General features: G+C 38.4%; 2 long non-coding RNA genes across 5 annotated transcripts in view; one reads left to right on the forward strand and one right to left on the reverse strand.

The window, feature by feature from the left end:
* The window catches only part of LOC140615075 (uncharacterized), a 51,384-nt gene extending 40,765 nt beyond the window's left edge, over positions 1-10,619 (reverse strand). The window contains exons 1-4 of one of the 4 annotated variants that reach the window (XR_012015746.1): positions 10,512-10,619; positions 7,488-7,568; positions 6,753-6,813; positions 5,008-5,343 (exon numbers count right to left, since the gene is read on the reverse strand). This is a non-coding gene — a long non-coding RNA (uncharacterized lncRNA). Of the gene's footprint in view, positions 1-5,007; positions 5,344-6,752; positions 6,814-7,487; positions 7,569-10,511 lie in introns of those variants that run through there. The other 3 variants (XR_012015745.1, XR_012015743.1, XR_012015744.1) reach the window with 3 other exon arrangements.
* LOC140615076 (uncharacterized) overlaps positions 8,755-18,372 on the forward strand; it is a 37,514-nt gene continuing 27,896 nt past the window's right edge. The window contains exons 1-2 of the long non-coding RNA XR_012015747.1: positions 8,755-9,233; positions 11,209-11,331. This is a non-coding gene — a long non-coding RNA (uncharacterized lncRNA). The remainder of the gene's footprint in view (positions 9,234-11,208; positions 11,332-18,372) is intronic.

Below are 18,372 nucleotides of genomic sequence, written 5' to 3' on the forward strand. Positions count from 1 at the left end.
TGTGAGGTGGTATCTCATTGTGGTTTTGATTTGTATTTCCCTGATGGCAAGTGATGCAGAGCATTTTCTCATATGCATGTTGGCCATGTCTATGTCTTCCTCTGTGAGATTTCTCTTCATGTCTTTTGCCCATTTCATGATTGGATTGTTTGTTTCTTTGGTGTTGAGTTTAATAAGTTCTTTATAGATCTTGGAAACTAGCCCTTTATCTGATAGGTCATTTGCAAATATCTTCTCCCATTCTGTAGGTTGTCTTTGAGTTTTGTTGACTGTATCCTTTGCTGTGCAGAAGCTTCTTATCTTGATGAAGTCCCAATAGTTCATTTTTGCTTTTGTTTCTTTTGCCTTCGTGGATGTATCTTGCAAGAAGTTACTATGGCCGAGTTCAAAAAGGGTGTTGCCTGTGTTCTTCTCCAGGATTTTTATGGAATCTTGTCTCACATTTAGATCTTTCATCCATTTTGAGTTTATCTTTGTGTATGGTGAAAGAGAGTGGTCTAGTTTCATTCTTCTGCATGTGGATGTCCAATTTTCCCAGCACCATTTATTGACATTTCTAATGGCTGAGTAATATTCCATTGTATACATAAACCACATCTTCTTTATCCATTCATCTTTCGATGGACACCGAGGCTCCTTCCACACTTTGGCTATTGTGGCCATTGCTGCTATAAACATCGGGGCACAGGTGTCCCAGGGTTCACTGCATCTGTATCTTTGGGGTAAATCCCCAGCAGTGCAATTGCTGGGTCATAGGGCAGATCTATTTTTAACTCTTTGAGGAACCTCCACACAGTTTTCCAGAGTGGCTGCACCAGTTCACATTCCCACCAACAGCTGTGCCAAGCATTTTAAATACACTACCCTATTTATCATCTCAATATATTAGAAGTATAGACGTTATTATTCCCATTTAACATATGAAGAGACTGAGACTCAGGTCAGGTGTCTTGCCAGTCATCCCACAGCCTGAAAATTAATATTCAAACCCAAGTGTCTGAAGCGCTTGATTATTCAAGATCATTTGGTTTTCCCTCCATAAATCAGTAGGTTCAGAAAAGTCTGTGCTGAAAGAACTGCCCTCAGAATCAGCCAATTTCTTTTTTTTTTAAGATTTTATTTATTTATTCATGAGAGAGAGGCAGAGACATAGGCAGAGGGAGAAGCAGGGTGGGGATCCATATAGGGAATCAGGCCCTGAGCCAAAAGCAGACGTTTAACTGCTGGGCCATCCAGGCATCCAGAATCAGTCAATTTCTATAAAAGCTCCTAGTATATACAATAATCTCATGTCTGGCTTTCCAGAGCATTCTATTACTCTTCTCACTCATGGGAATTATGACACTCTGCAATTTTTTCCCAAGGCACTTTCCCACAACCTTCTAGATTAGCAGAGTGCTTTCAAATCCACAAAGTGTTTTCACACTCTTTAGAGTATTTGGTTTTTAATGGTAACTCTGCGAAGTAGGCTGGAATGTGTGTCATACCCATTTAACAAATAAGAGAAATTCATGCAGTTTAAGTAATTGTCTGATAACACCTAGCTGGTAGGTGGGCTTCACAAAGCTTTAAATATAATCTTTGACTCTACATCAATTGCCTTTTCAACTACACTCTACCTACATAAAGGATAAAGAGGCCAGTTCAGGCAAAGGCAATTCCTAATGCTCCCCTTTATCTAAACAGAAAAAAAGAAAATTCAATACAAAAAAAAAAAAAAAAGAAATGAGACAGAGAAGGAAATGACTGTGCTGAGAGACCTCTCTATACTTCTTAAATTCTCCCTGGATCTTTCTGCTTGCTTTTCTAGAACCACTTATCTCATCACACTTAATAGGCATGGACTAGTTCTGATATCCTGAGTTTAGGAGAAGCACCACTTGGGCAGGAAGTCTATCCAACCTAGAATAAACCTAGAGGCAAGAGTTAAGTACAAATCTTTGTCTGTGAAAATCTTGGTACATATAGTTCAATTACTCCATACTAAACACTGTGCTGGGCTCTGGGAACAAAGATAAGATTCAGGGAGAGTCTCTGTCCCTGAGCAGACAACAGCAATCGAAGAAGAATAAGAAGCCCTCTACCAGTAATAATGAAAGGAAGAATGAGACAAAGGCTCCAAGGAAACACAATCCAATGTCTTCCAGCATTCAAAGCCTGGTTCACTCATTCTATGAAGTAGGACCAGAGAAAGCTTGATCTCTGGCTAAGAATTTAATATGGAGGGGCTTGATATGCACATCCACTCAGTACATATTAGTGGTTAAAAGTCTAGTTGGCAGGGGGTAAGAGGAGAAAGAGGGATGAATAAAACACATAAGATGTTTAGGGCAGTGAACCTATACTATAATAGTGGATATATGTCATCATAAATTTAACCAAACCTATAGAATGTACAACAACCTACCATAATCCAAGAATATACCCAACCATAAACTACAGATTTGGGGTGACAACCACATGTCAATGTAGGTTCATTAATTCTTAACAAATATACCTCACTGATGGAGAATGTTATAATGGAGGAGGTGATGGATGTTTGAGGGCAGGGAGTATATGGGAAATCTCTGTAACTTCTGCTCAATTTTGCTGTGAACCTAAAAGTGCTCTAAAAAATAAAGCCTGAAACAAAAGTCTAGTTGGCACCGCAACTCTGCCACTTTATAATTATAAGAACATGAGAAAGTTACTTTAGCTCTTCTTGTCTCAATTTTTCACTCATAAATAGGCATAAAAATACACACTACATATAGATGTTCAGAAGACTAAATAAAAGTAAATGACATATTTCAGTAAAGTGCTTTAGCAGAGTGTCTGGCTATGTCAACCCTCAGTAGGAGAGCCTCTTTTTTTTTAATATCATTCATACAATACTGAAGAACTGAAGAAACTAGTAGAAAGACCAGAAGGCTGAAGCATGAAGTCCAATGGGAAATAGAAGACTGAACAAGATGCCAATTGCTTCCCAAATAATTCTGTATGGAGAAGCATGGGAGCTATAAAAGCATATCATAGACTGAACTCACTGTCTCTCCTTCCAAACTTGTATTCCTTCCCACAGTCCTTATCTTGGTGAATGACACTGACTCCTCAGTCACTAAAAACAGAAAGCTAGAAGTCAACTCAGATTCTGCTCTTTCCTTACCTCCCAGTCACCAAGTCCTATAGAATCTACCCACTTCAAATCTTCCCTTTCTCTCAGTTCAGTCCATGAAAATGTGCCATTACTATCTACATTGGTTTCATTCTTCATCATCTCATCTGTGGACTAAGGCAGTGCTGGTCTATCTAGTTAACCTGACTTTCTCCAGGCCTCAGCCCCTCAAAGCCAGAATAATCTTTCTACAGCCACATCAAAACCAGATTAATCTTTCTACAGCATTAAATCTGATCACTTGTCTACCTTTTTAAAAATATTTCAATTGCTCACATTGTCTAGGACAAAGCCCAACCCTTTTACAGTGCTCCCTATTATGGTGCCCCTCCTCTATCCCCTTTCATGCAGCACAACTCTGGTGACCTCATGATTGGTCCCCAGATCCATCAGGCTATTTCATGCCTCTGTGCATTTGTTCATGCCATTTCTTCCACATTTCCCGCAAAGTGGTTCTTGAAATACTCAGCCCCTAAGATGCTCTATGAAGTAAATGACCTTTTGTCTAACAAGTTTTAGGAAAACTACACTTTTTTATTCCTCCTGGAGGCTCTTTAGCCTCTGAGATGTCCTAAGTCAGGATAATGAAAGGAAGAATGAGACAAAGGCTCATTTAAATGGGATCTCCATTCCTATACATGAATGATTGTATGTATTAAATTTAGTCAATCCTTCATCTTGTTGGCTTCTGAGCCTGATAAATATTTAGCACTTTTATTTTCAGAAAATAATAGTGGATCTTTGGCTCTAATTTTATTAATTCTACCTGTCATAGAATTAGATGGATTTAGCAAAATCCAAGAAAAAGCATATCAGATTTGAGGCTTGCTAACCATAACAGTGTGTTCTTAAGATTGATGCATTAATAATTCTTTATATCATAGAAGCAGTGAAATGTGGAGAAATACTCGTTGCTAAGTATGAGCTCAAAATCTTTCTCCAAATTGGGAATTTACGTACTGTGTCATTTGTTTGAAATAATAACGTCATTAACTTCAATAAAACATTCAAACCCAAATCAAATTAGCTGTTACCTGTCACTGTTCTTTCCATCAACCATTTTATCTTTGAAGAGTGGTCAGGACTATAAGTGAGATTGCTAACATTAGCAAAACTTGGAGAAGCCAAACGCTGAACGTTATAAATGGATTTGTGTCCAAAACAAATTTCAAATATTGAGACTCTCCAATTCAGCCTAGTTTGCATAGTCTGCATATCTTATTGTGGTAGAGACTCAGAAAGAGCAAATGGTGAACAAAGAAGACACCCCTCAGTGTGGAAAAATGGAAACTTAGAATCAGGGAGACTTTAGATCAAAATTTAGTTGAATAGTATTTAAACCTAGCTTTCTTAATCTCTCTGAACTCTGTTTCCTCATCTGCAGAAAGGAAGGCAATAATAAAAACCCTACCATGTTATCTCAAGGTTTAAATAAGAAAATACAGAAAACATCTAGAATAGTACCTCTAACATACCATGACACAGTAGATAGTAAATATTAGTTTTCTTCCCTCTTTCCTTTCTAATCTACTTACAATTCTCATTGATATTTGTCCAGATCTTCATTCTGTTGTCATAGACATCCTTATCTTTGTCCACAATACACTTAGTTTTGCTCAAGATCATAAACCAGGGATTGGCAAACCATATTACACAGACCAAATCTGGTTAACCACCTTGTTTTTATAAATAAAGCTTCATTTGGGCATAGCCTCATCTTTTGTTTAATCTATGGCTGGTTTCACACCACAGTGAGAGATTTGAGCAGTTGTGATACAGACATATGTATTAGTTGTCTGTTGCTGCTGTAACAAAACCAGCACAAACTTAGTGGCATAAAACAATGCATTTATTTTACAATCCCATAGTTTAGAAGCCCAGTACAGGTCTGATCAGACTGAAATCAAGGTATTGATAGGGCTGCATTCCTTCTGGATCCTCTAGGGGACATTCAATTTCCTTGTTTTCTTCAACTTCTAGAGACTGCCTGGACTCAGTGACTCATGGCCACCTTGCTCCATCTTCAAAGGCAGAAGAGCAGACTGAGGCCTCACATCTCACATAATATCACACTGATCTCTTATGCTTCTCTCTTCCACTTTAAGGATCTTTGTGATTACACTGGGCTCACTCAGAAAATGTGGAATACACCATTTGCTTCGACGTGGGTGGAACTGGAGGGTATTATGCTGAGTGAAATAAGTCAATCAGAGAAGGACAAACATTTTATGGTCTCATTCACTTGGGGAATATAAAAAATAGTGAAAGGGAATAAAGGGGAAAGGAGAAAAAATGAGTGGGAAATATCAGAAAGGGAGACAGAACATGAAGATTCCTAACTCTGGGAAACTAACTAGGGGTGGGGAAAGGGGAGGTGGCAGGGGGTGGGGGTGACTGGGTGACGGGCACTGAAGAGGGCACTTGATGGGATGAGTTAATTTCTCTGTGCCTGAGTTTCTTTATCTATTCAAATACTATCCATTTTATACGGTTGCTGTGAAGATTAAATGCATGTAATATACTTAGTGTAGTCTCTGGCATGCAGTAAATTCTTAATCTTAGTTGTAAATATAAGAAAGAGGTTCCAAGTAAAATTAGGAATATTGCTCTGTTCTTCAATTTACAGAGATATTTGAAGAGATGTCTCAGCAAGATCCAAGAATATAGCTAAGTTTTTTTCTTAAACCTGCTATCCTTAACTCACTACTGAAGATGCCAACCAATGTTGCCAATGGCAACAACCAATTTTTCCTCCTCCATGCTGCCTGAACTCTAGGCAGTAGCTGACTTCACCATGTCACCCATAGCTACTTACAATTAAAGGAACATTTGTATCACTTGCTTGCACTGACTAGTATGTAAGGGACTGAGGCTTTTAGGGGGCAGCCCTCCTGTATATAGACATTCTAAACCAAAGCCATTAAAGAGGTCAGGTCAGGACCTAGAGACTTATATTTAGATCCAGAGGCCAGAGGAGCCCTTACCCTGGGCTCCAGGGGTTAGAAGGCCCTATGTATCACAAAAACCAAATAATAGTCCTTTTCCTTTTAATTCCACAAGAAAGATTTTTTCTTTAAGTTTTAGTAATCTATTACACAAACAGGAATTATAAAAAAGGGTCATACAAGCCAAATCCTTTCTCCCTACCCCCAACCAACACCAGATGTGGGATTGAGAGTATATACAGAAGGAAGAGAAAATCGCCACCTCTTGTCTGAGAAACCAAAGTGATGTGTTGAGGAGAAACTGCCCCCTTCAGTCCCTAAGATCAGTCTCCAACCTGGGTTGCATCTAACTCAACACTGCCCAGGAATCTTGAGCTCTGGCCCAGATTCCATTCTGCCTTCTCCAGAGTTCTGAGGCTTAGGAGGGATAGGATCAGCCCAAAGCAGAATGTTCAAGTCTCATGAACATTACGTAGGCCTCAGACTATAGGGCCCTGGGTGGAAATACGTGCCAGGCTGTGGGCATAGCTTGATTTATACCTTTTAAAAATTTAGACATATGGTATGTAGGCCTCCATTTATCACCCTGCCCTGAATCTTGCAAATATTAGGGAGGATCTGTTCACATGTTATCTCCTTATTAGAGCACCCACCTCTGAGTTCCCTTTCTTCACTGCACTGCTAGGGGTGGACTGTGAACGACCATAACTGTACCTGTGAAAAAAGGAAGAAGCAGTGACTGAGATCATGATGGCTTTCCAAGGCCAACATGAGGCAGCTTTGCTGACCCATGTACCTTTGTTATCAGCATCCTATTGCTTAATAGTAATCCATCTCCTCTTTATCAAGTGGATCAACAGAATAGAGCTGGTACCTTTGTTTTTAGCAAACCTATCAGAGGAAGTATGAATTCATGTCATCTGAAGAGGAGAGAATAAGTCAAATACTAAGAGGAAAATCCAACTTGATACAGGCATTCCACAAACATATGCTGAAAAATACAAACAGCTAAATTTCTATGACTAAAAACATGTCACTTTCTTCCTCTTCAGAAGTGAGTTTGAAAAGAAGTACCAAAGGATACACATATACAAAGCATAAAAGCAAATATTTATCCACTTACTGAAGGTCGGGAGCGGGGGAAATAGGGGGAACAAAAATCAATATGTTTAAAATAAAAAGCCACCTTGGGCTTTTAGGTAGGTCTTGAGCTATCAATGAATTAATTTCTTGATCAAAGCAGCAGGAGCTAGGCAGCTTATCTGAAGGAAATCGGCCCTTAAGAAGCTCATCTCTGCAAAAGGTTCCTGCTGACAGAAGGTTAATAACCCTTCTATCTGCAGCTACCTCAGTAGATTCAGGAAGGGAAACAGAGTAGAACCACATACCTAAGGATGTCACAGAAATTGACATCCAGAAGATTCCAGACAGAAATTAAAACAGTTCAATCCTTGGTCCTATTGGTGTATCTGCTAACAAAGATAGAGCACTTGTAGGAAGGAATGGAAATTTGACAATTATTTTTCAAAATAGTTTCACACTATTGAGGTGCATTTAATAGTCCAGTTAGAAAGTTTTAAAAAGATTATTTTGAATTATATAATCTATTTTGTTTTGGTTTTGTTCAACTCAGCAAATGTCTTTTGAATACCACTCAAGTGTCCACTTAAGGTGCTAGATGTTGTGGTTTCAAACATGAAAAACACAAGCCCCTTTATACAAGGAATTCATTGTTGAATAGGAAGTGAAACAGACAAGTTCACTGATAATTAGAGAAAAACTCCTGTACCCTAAAGTAAGGTAATCTGACCTCGTCTGGGTTCTTGTCATACAAATAGAAACCAATCCAGGATTGAGTTCAATATTTCTTGTCTGAAAGGATAAACTAGGCATACTCCCCCCAATCTCACATCCACAGTTTTTATCAAAAGAGAAGAAAAAAATTTAATCAGATCCAGCAAATCCTCATCCCTCTCTTTTAAGATACCAAAGAGAACTTCCATTAGCTACAAGTAAGGAGGGGCAAGAAGAGCCAAGAGATTCTCAGTCCAGTAACTAGAGAGTCTATATTTCATAAGATCAAGGACAAAATACTTCTGACAGGAGAAACAGCCTTTCTTCAGTATGGGACTGTACTACATAATCTCTGGGGGAAAAATAAGGTTTAAATTATAAGGGTAAGCTTACTTCAAGATGACATGGTAAAGAGAATTAGTTCAAGGTTTTCAGTGGTTGAAAGACTAAGGGGGACCCATATTATCCTTATTCGGAGGACCAGATTTCATCTCTCTCTGGATCCCTTTCTGGACCACAGGCAATGATATGTATCTAGCTGTAGTCTGTGGTGTTGCTCAAATTTGTAAGCTACAAGAAAATATAAATTTGCAAGATCCAAAGTATTATACCTTATCCTCTGTATGGGATAAGCAGTGTTTTCTGAATGAGGAGGGTATGGCTACAAGCTTGAAAAACTTGAGAAGTGGCTTTGTAAGAAAAAAAACCCGAGACTAGAGTTAATTCAGGGCTATCCAATGGGAACATGTTCACCCACCGAGGCTCACATCCAGCAGAAGGAATGCTTCATTATCTGGAATTCCAGGCTTTATCCTCCCTTCACTGTGATGCATTTTGAGATCTACTTAACCCTTTACTAAGAAAACTTACATGAGTGCCTTGAACACACTGTTTGCTTGAGATGATGAAGGTAAATAGGACCCAAACCTCCTCTCATTGTCTTGAGAGGTTGCTGGATCAGGAACTTGAGGGGCATTAAGCTTTTTGGTTTTTTGTTTTGTTAATTTTGTTTTTATTATTTTTAAAGATTTTATTATTTATTCATGAGAGACACAGAGAGAGAGAGGCAGTGACACAGGCAGAGGGAGAAGCAGGCTCCCTGCAGGGAACCCAAGTTGGACTCCATCCCGGGCCTCCAGGATCACAACCTGGGCTGAAGGTGGTGCTAAACCACTGAGCCTCTGGGGCTGCCAGCATTAAGCTTTTTGATTAAGTTAGGGACAGGTATCATTTGAGTCATTACAGCAGCAGAGAGACCTGGGTAGAATGGAAAATCCTCAAGATGCCCAAGGCAGAAACAGCCAAAGTTATCTGAAGAATACCTCTTCACAACTTAAAAGGTGAGGAAGTCACCCATTTACCCCCACCCCCTGCCCACCTCCCTTTCCATTATCCCTGTTCATTTCCCAGAATCAGGAGTCTCTCATGCTCTGTCATCCTCACTGATATTTTCACTAGTTTTCTCCCCATTATTCCCTTTCACTACTTTTTATATTCCCCAAATGAATGAGACCATATAATGTTTCTCCTTCTCCAATTGACTTATTTCACTCAGCATTATACCCTCCAGGTCCATCCACGTCAAAGCAAATGGTGGGTATTTGTCATTTCTATGGCTGAGGAATATTCCATTGTATACATAAACCACATCTTCTTTATCCATTCATCTTTCGATGGACACCGAGGCTCCTTCCACAATTTGGCTATTGTGGACATTGCTGCTAGAAACATTGGGGTGCAGGTGTCCTGGCGTTTCACTGCATCTGTATCTTTGGGGTAAATCCCCAGCAGTGCAATTGCTGGGTCATAGGGCAGATCTATTTTTAACTCTTTGAGGAACCTCCACACAGTTTTCCAGAGTGGCTGCACTGGCTCCCATTCCCACCAACAGTGCAGGAGGGTTCCCTTTTCTCCGCATCCTCTCCAACATTTGTGGTTTCCTGTCTTGTTAATTTTCCCCATTCTCACTGGTGTGAGGTGGTATCTCATTGTGGTTTTGATTTGTATTTCCCTGATGGCAAGTGATGCAGAGCATTTTCTCATGTGCGTGTTGGCCATGTCTATGTCTTCCTCTGAAATTTCTGTTCATGTCTGGGTGATATGCTATATGTTGGCAAATTGAACTCCAATTAAAAAAAAATGGTGAGGAAGTCTTGACTCACCAGCACTACATTTAGATTTATGCAAAAGTATAAATTTAACAAACACTAACAAAAATCATTTTTCACACTCCAGTTACCCAAAGTTACTGGATCTTATACTGACAAGATAGCCCATGTTGTGATGAGCACTGGATATTGTATATAAGTGTTGAATCACTAAATTCCATAACTGCAACTAAATTATACTATATGTTAAGTAGAATTTAAATAAAAACTGTTAAAAAAGATAACCCTATCCATGAACAACCTGGGTTTGATCTCAGTAAATCAGGTCATAATCAGAAATAAACTGGGAACTAGTCAGTTATCTGAATTTATCTGTTGAACACCTTCAAGACTCAGTCGATGCATCACCATCTAATGAGATCTTCCCATTTCATCCCAAGCTAGGATTTATAGGCCAGTTTGTCTGTTCCCAAAGCATCTTATAACATTCTTAATTATAAAATACTTCACATTGCTGTGTGACTATTTTCTGGTCTTCCTTGAACTCAGAGTTTGATCTCTTTCAGGAAATGATCTTGCTCTTCCTGTATCACTAGCATAGTGGTTAATGAAACTTCTGAGGACCTTGAGTGGTCATCAATAGGTTACCATAGGTAACAAGAATCACTGTTTTGTTCACAAATTCCTTTTCTGACTAACAATATTCCACAGGGATGCTGCTAGCCCCTGTTACTTCCCAAGATCCACAGCTAGTCCCAAATAAGATCCCTCACAGCTAATCCACAACAAATGTTTGCACTTGCTCTCCACCCCTAGAAAGGATGTACCTAAGCTTACTGATCCATTTTTAGCATTTGGCAGGTCCTATGGCATCTCATCTCAGAGAGTTTAAACTGTGAGCTCCTTGAGGACAAAAATTTGCTTTTTATCTCTCCTTCCTGAGACTCTAACAAATGGTGGGCATTCAATAAACATTTGTTGGCTAAATAGCACACTTGCTGATGTTCTTGCTTATTTTTAGTTACAGCTCTACATTTCTATAGAACATACTACTTCAGGAAGGTAAAATACCATGTTTATACAGGCAGTAAGCCACAGGGTAGGAATAAAATCTTATGTCTACCTGAGCCATAGATCATGCTCCTGCAGCTGCACCACACCGCTCTTCATACAACTCTTAGATTAACCAGATCCTTTCACGTTTCAGCACAAAGGAATAACTGAAAAGTTGGAATTTCAAGCAAAAGACAGTTAATAAAGAAGAAACATTTGGTTACAAGGACTTTCCCTGGAACTTCTCCCATAACAGCAAGCTTTACTACATTCCATGGTGAGCTAACTATATTCTGGAGATCACAATGAATATTCTTCTCATCGATCTATTTAATACTCATAGAAGAGAGACTGGTTCTAGTATTCCTCTTTTATGGATATGGAAACTAAAGTTAAGAGAGGTAGATTGCCAAAGGCACAGGTTTTGACAGCTGATACAACTATGACTGAAAACCAGGTCTCTCAAGCTCTTTACAGTCTAAGTACATACCTAATTCACTTCTCTAAAATAAGTACAAAGTTTCACATTATTATGATCTACTCCAATGATCAGTGAGAATCAATCATTAAATGCACAAATAATCTTCAATTGGGAGGAATGATAAATGCACATTAAAGAGATTTAAAGTGCTAGATTTGTCCTAACTAGTAAAATGCCAACAAACTCACTAGGCACAGTAACAAATGAACTACTTAGAGTTTAAAAGATGTCCCAGGTCAGGGAGGTACAAAGTGAAATTTGCATTTCAAAAACATTGCTCTAAATGTTGCATAGAAAATGACTTAGAAAGGGGCGAGAATTAATATAGCTAGTCCAGGTGGAAAGCCATTGCCATAATGCCAGTAAGAGTTGGCAACACCCTTAACTAGGGCATTAAGTTTGGTATTTTCTCTATATTAACAGTCCATCCTTGCCCTCTACTAGGAGGTACAAATGTTTTCTCTTTCCAATACTTTCTTGAAGAAAAAAAAAAAACTAAAGGAATAGATCATTCAAGATTCTAGCATCTAGGAGTGTTCTGGACTCTGTTTAGAGAGAAGCTTCCCAAATAATCAAACGTGATAGCACAGAAACACTGAGAAGAAAAGTTTCTGGGGAGGTCTTAACAGATTAGTGGAAGACAAGCAGAAGTTATCTGTGGCACAAATATGCTACACAGGGAGTTAAATCGGAGAAACATGAAAAAGACTGTAGACAGTATAATACAAAAAAAAAAAAATAGGAGGCCCTGCCAATAATGTGTGTGAGAACAAAAATAATACAACCATCCACCTGGGAACAACTCAGAGTCATTGACAATGAAGCTGGACAAGTGAAAACAAAGTTAATGAGCAGAAGAAAAAATAAGGTACTTCTAGTTCTGTTTTTCAATTAATAGCTAAGGAGCAGTAGCCATTAGTCCCATTCATCTATGTCAAGCATTTTCCCCATAAAATACTGTAGGAATAGTTCAGAGGAATTCTAGTCTTAAGTTTTTTTTTATTGAACTCAAGAATTTATTAAGAAACCACTCTGTGCTAGGAAATATGGATGCAAATGAGTAAAATGTGGTTCTGACCCTCCAAGTATTCACAATGTAAAAAGAAAGCCGGGATATAAACTGTTAATTATGATGAAAACAGCTATAATTTTTTCAAGCGGGATCCCTGGGTGGCGCAGCGGTTTGGCGCCTGCCTTTGGCCCAGGGCGCGATCCTGGAGACCCCGGATCGAATCCCACGTCAGGCTCCCGGTGCATGGAGCCTGCTTCTCCCTCTGCCTATGTCTCTGCCTCTCTCTCTCTCTCTATGTGACTATCATAAATAAATAAAATTAAAAAAAAAATTAAAAAAAAAAAAAATTTTTCAAGCAGCTAATATATGTCAGACAATGTGCCAGGTGCATCCATATATTATTAACTTACTTAATTCTTAAGCAACTCTGAGAGGCAGGTATAATTACTCCCATTTTTATGACTGAGAAAGTTTAGACTCAAAAAGATTATATAGATTTCCCAACATCATACATTCAGATGACAAGAAAGTCTCCTTTACTATGAGGCTCATATTCTTCCCATTCCATCATATAATCTTTCCAGAAGTATAGGCTATAGGTTAGGGAGTGAAATAGACTACACACAGGAGCAAGACACACAGTGATATCCTGAGGAAGTCTGGGACACCAGCTACATAGGCAAAAAAAAAAAAAAAAAGAGTTTCAAGGTGGGTCCTACAGAGAATGGATGTCAAGTGGTCAAAAACTGAAAGAAGATGAAGTCATGGTATAAGGACTGACAAAAATCAAAACTAAAGATCAAATTCTGTCCCCGGGCAACCAAGACTGATAAACAAAGCAAAAAGGGGAAGTATCAGCAGATAGTGAGAATGGAGCAGAAAGACAAACCCCTGAATGTCTTCTATGCATAGATTCTGTACTTGAAAAATGGAGGCACCACACCCTAATGGGATTGTTGTAGGACTCAACCAAATTAATGAGTGTAAACAAACAGGAGAGATGAAGAAGAAGACAGGGTAAAAGGTTCAAAATATGAGAAACACTGTCTACCACTGCCAGCTTTGAAGATGGAGGAAGTGAGCTACAAACCAAGGAATACAGGCAGCCTCTAAAACTGTAGAACCCTTGGCCAGCAGCCAGCAAGGAAATGGAGACCGCAGTCCTACAGGTGCATGGAACTGATTCTAGCAGCACTCTGAATGAGCTTGGAAGCAGATTCATCTTCAGAGCCTCCAAAAAGGAGTGAAGTCATGCCACACCTAAATTGTGGCCTTGGGGAATACTAAGCAGAGAAGAAACTGAGCCCCATTGTGCCTGAACTTCTGACCTACAGAAACTGAGAGAACAAATTTGTATTCTTTTAAGTTGCTATATCTGTGGTTGTTTGTTACAGCATCAATAGAAAACCACTTTGACGGGATGAGCACTGGATGTTGGCAAATCGAACTCCAATAAAAAAATATACAAAAAAAAAAAAGAAAACCAATGAACCAATGCACACTTGTTGATTATTATTATGTACCCACCTATTTAACTCTTTATCTAGATGATGTCTTGTAATCACTTTTACCCCTATTTTTTTCTTTTTTTACTTAAATTGAAGTTAGTTCATACATAGTGTATTATTAGTTTCAGGGGTAGAATCTGGTGATTCATCAGTAACACACAGTGCTCATTACGAGTAGTGCCCTCCTTAATGTCCATTACCCAGTTACCCCATACCGTCACCCATCTCCCCTCCAGCATACTTCAGTTTGTTTTCTTTATTTAAGAGTGTCTTATGGTTTGCCTCTCTCTCCATTTTAAATCTTATTTCTTATTTTATTTTCCTTCCCTTCCCCTATGTTCATCAGTTTTGTTTCTAAAATTCCACATATGGGTGAAATCATATGACATTTGTCTTTCTCTGACTTGTTTTGCTTAGCATCATACTCTCTAGCTCCAACCATGTCATTGCAAATGGCAGATTTCATTCTTTTTAATGGCTGAGTAATATTCAGGTGTCTGTCAACAGATGAATGGATGAAGAAGATGTGGCATAGACATACAATGGAATATTTCTCACTCATATTTTTTCCCTAATCAATTATAACTTGAAGAGTCCAAAAACTAGCCCCCAAAGACATTCCAACTTTAATCTGCCATTTTGTACAAACATAAGTCTAGACACAAACATGGAATTTGTAAAGCTGATTCTTTACATTGGTAAATAGGTGAGCACTGAACACTAGAATTGCAAATAATCACTTTTATTTTAAAATACTAATAAGAATTATTTATGCTTTCAAAAAGTTAAATTAAAAATTCCACCTTTCTTAAGAATACACTTATCTTGATGAGCACTGGGTGATGTATGGAACTGCTGAATCACTATATTGTATACCTGAAACTAATATAACCCTGTATGTTAACTGCACTGGAATAAAAAAAATTTTTTAAATCCACCTTTACTTAAACAATTTTGATTAATACACCCAAATATTGTTCAACATCTATATACAGCTCTTGTGAATATCATGCTGATTCATGGAAACTACATATTAAAACACAAAGAAAAATATTTCCTGATGGATGCTGGGCAATGCTAGAATACTAATGGGATGTTAGGCAAAAATCTATGGCACTCATGTTACCTAAGAGAAGAGATTCAACAAGATAATAATTTTGCCTCCTCTCTTTTTCTAAAGCTTCTGTTACTCAAATCCTCACTGTATTCAAAAGTATCCATCTCTAACATGAATAGGTAAACCCACAAAACTTCAAGTATTTAGACACAGTTGTCTTCATTCTAAGAGCACAGGGCAGGAGATATGAAAAAGCATTTTCCTGGGGCCTGAATGGTGGTACTTATGTGAGTTAATGTTTGGGATGTGGGTCACTATATGCCAGTGCTAAGCATCAGATTCTAAGTGAGAGAGATATCCATATGCTCTTAAGTAAGTTTTATGTTGGTGTGTTTTTCATCTGTAGGGCCTAATAAAGCACAGGGCCCAGGGTGCCTGAGTGGCTAATCAGTTGAACATCTGCCTTCTGCTCAGGTCATGATCCTGTGGTCGTGGGATCGAGCCCCACATAATGCTCTCTACTCAGCGGGGAGTCTGCTTCTCCCTCTCCCTCTGTCTCTCCCCCTGTTTGTACTCTCTCTCCCTCTGTTTTTCTCTCTCTCAAATAAATAAATTAATACAATCTTTTAAAAAAATTAAAAGTACAGGGTCTTGTATAGGGACACCTCTTACCTCATTCTAAGGGTGACCCCTACCTCAAGATGAAACCAAAGATGCTACTTCTTTTGACTGTGCACCTGAAGAGTGTACTATTATCAAGGTTAGATAAGTATCTCTGCAATGATACACAATAGAAATTTAAATTTGTGCTCCTAAAGCTACATGTATACATGCCCACACACAAACACATACACGAATTCACACATACACATGCATACTTCTATGCCTATTCTGAAGCCAGTAAAGAGTGCTTTCTTAAAATCAAAGTGTCTACACTGGTTTTCTCTAATTTAATCAAAGTTTGCATTATTTTGTGGGGTCAAGAGGTGGATACTCTGTTGATCAATGAAGGCCAACCGCAATATTATTTCTAGGGCCACCACTATAAAATCAGAATCACCCTAATTACAAATAGAAGTTGGAAGCACTACGTAGCTAGAAAAAAAATAAACTTAAATTCACAACAGAAACATAAAACTTGAATAAAAGATCCATTAGAAAAATGCGCCTTCAGATTGATGATAAATGTTTCACTCATCACTTTTACTGCCAGATTCAAATGATTACCAGATGGTTTTAGCAATTAATTTGCATTCGGCACACAAGTATGGAGCAGTTAACATGCATTCAGTGGGCTTTTCTCTGATACTTTCCACAATAAAACAAATGTAGGTTTAAATAATCTATGCTCTGTTTTTCTTTGCAGCCCCAAAATACCTACTCCATAAGTTAATCTTTCTCTTCATCATGCTTTCCCTCTTCTCCTTCTTCTTCTTCTCTTCCTCCTTCTTTTTTTTTGAAATGAATGCTTGAGATGGAAGCTTCCATTCAAAATTCCCTCAGCCTGTGCTCTAGCACAGAGGGATGAGGTATAAAAAATTATAGTATGGTATATTATATAAGATATATCAGAGACTATAAATACACATATAGTAGAAATAGTAATATTCTTTGAATATAGACATTCAAATTCATACTCAAGTTCAAACAGAAAGACACAGGGCACTATAGAAAGAGCATGAACTTTAGAAACAGACAGCCTTGAGATTGAATCCCAGTTCTCCCACTAGCTAGTTATGTGACATTGAAGAGTTTAATTAAATTCTCTGAAACTTAGGACTTCATTAGTAAGGTATGGATTATTAACACGTATATTTTAAGCTATTTTAAGGTTTACAAAAGACAAAGGTTATAAATCACATTGCACAATGCCTTACCCATGGTAAAAAATAAATAAATAAATAAAACAAAATAAAACAAAAATATCTGTTGGTTGGTTCCTTTCCCTAGCAGTTACTGAATTGCCATCACGTATCAGGTACTCTGCTACCATGTATTTCACTGAATGCATGTTTCAGACATCCTGTGTGCAGAGGGTTCCACAGGAAACCTGATGGAGGTATCCGTTTTGTTAGTGGGTAATTGGTGGAGAGGGGGAGGTGACCAGCTCAGGGTTCTTTCTGCTTGCTGCTTATTGGTATATATTTGACCTCAGCCTCAAAATTTAAATCCATAATCCAATACAGGGAACAAAATCCTCCTCCTATGTCTCAGAGAAAATCTCAGATGGACAACAGATTTGTCCTGAAATAGGAAATAGTTAAAGTGGTAAGATCCAGGACAGAGATACTAGCTTAATGTAAATGAGAATAGACTGTTTGGACTAGAAAGACATATGATGCCATGAACATCTTACCACTAGTCCTAGAAAGAATTTATTTATTCTTTATTGTGTTAGGGGCTGCAGTAACAAAAATACCATAGACTGGTTGGCTTATAAACAACAATAAATCATTTTTCATGGATCTGGGGGCTGAACAGTCTAGGATCAAGATGCAGGTAGATTCCATAGCTGGAGAGAGCTTACCTCCTGGTTCACAGATGGCTATCACCATAACCTCACTTGGTGGAGCTCTCTAGGGTCCCATTCATGAGTCCACAAGGAGCTCTTACAACCTAATCACTTTCTGAAGACCTCACTTCCTAATACCAATATATTAGGCAAATATGAATTTGAGGTGGGGTGGGGGAACACAGCATTCAGACCATAGTACTGATATATAGCTAAAATTAACAACTGGGGAAACAACAGATGTTGATGATGATGCGAAGAAAGTGGAACCTTCTTATACTGTGAGTGAGAATGCAAACTGGTACTGCCACTCTGGAAAACAATATGGGGGCTCCTCAAAAAGTTAAAAAAGATATATGGAACTCTTTTTAAAATAAAGAAACAATAAAAATTTAATTAAATAAAATTAGAGGCATGAACAAAGAAAAGGTCAACACAATGAGGTTAATTTCCTGATCTCAGTAAAAGCAATTGTTAGAGCAAGGAGATAGGGAGAATCACATGAGCCCAGGAGGAATGATGACAAGTTGGCACAGTAGCAGTGAAATAAGTCTGGGCTTCACAGAAGGAGCAATACAGTCTCAGTTACCAATTGAGCCACCCAGAAGCATCAGGGTGCCCCAGCCAAGATTAGGAGAACTTATCAGCAAGAGGACATAAAAGACCACCAAGATGAGGGCACAAAGCCCTTCTAGACACTACTAGAAGAAAGGAAGAACTCCAGAGCTCACTAACTGAGACTTCACAT

The sequence above is a fragment of the Canis lupus genome, chromosome 23 (genome assembly GCF_048164855.1).
Source record: "Canis lupus baileyi chromosome 23, mCanLup2.hap1, whole genome shotgun sequence".
Lineage (NCBI taxonomy): Eukaryota > Metazoa > Chordata > Mammalia > Carnivora > Canidae > Canis > Canis lupus.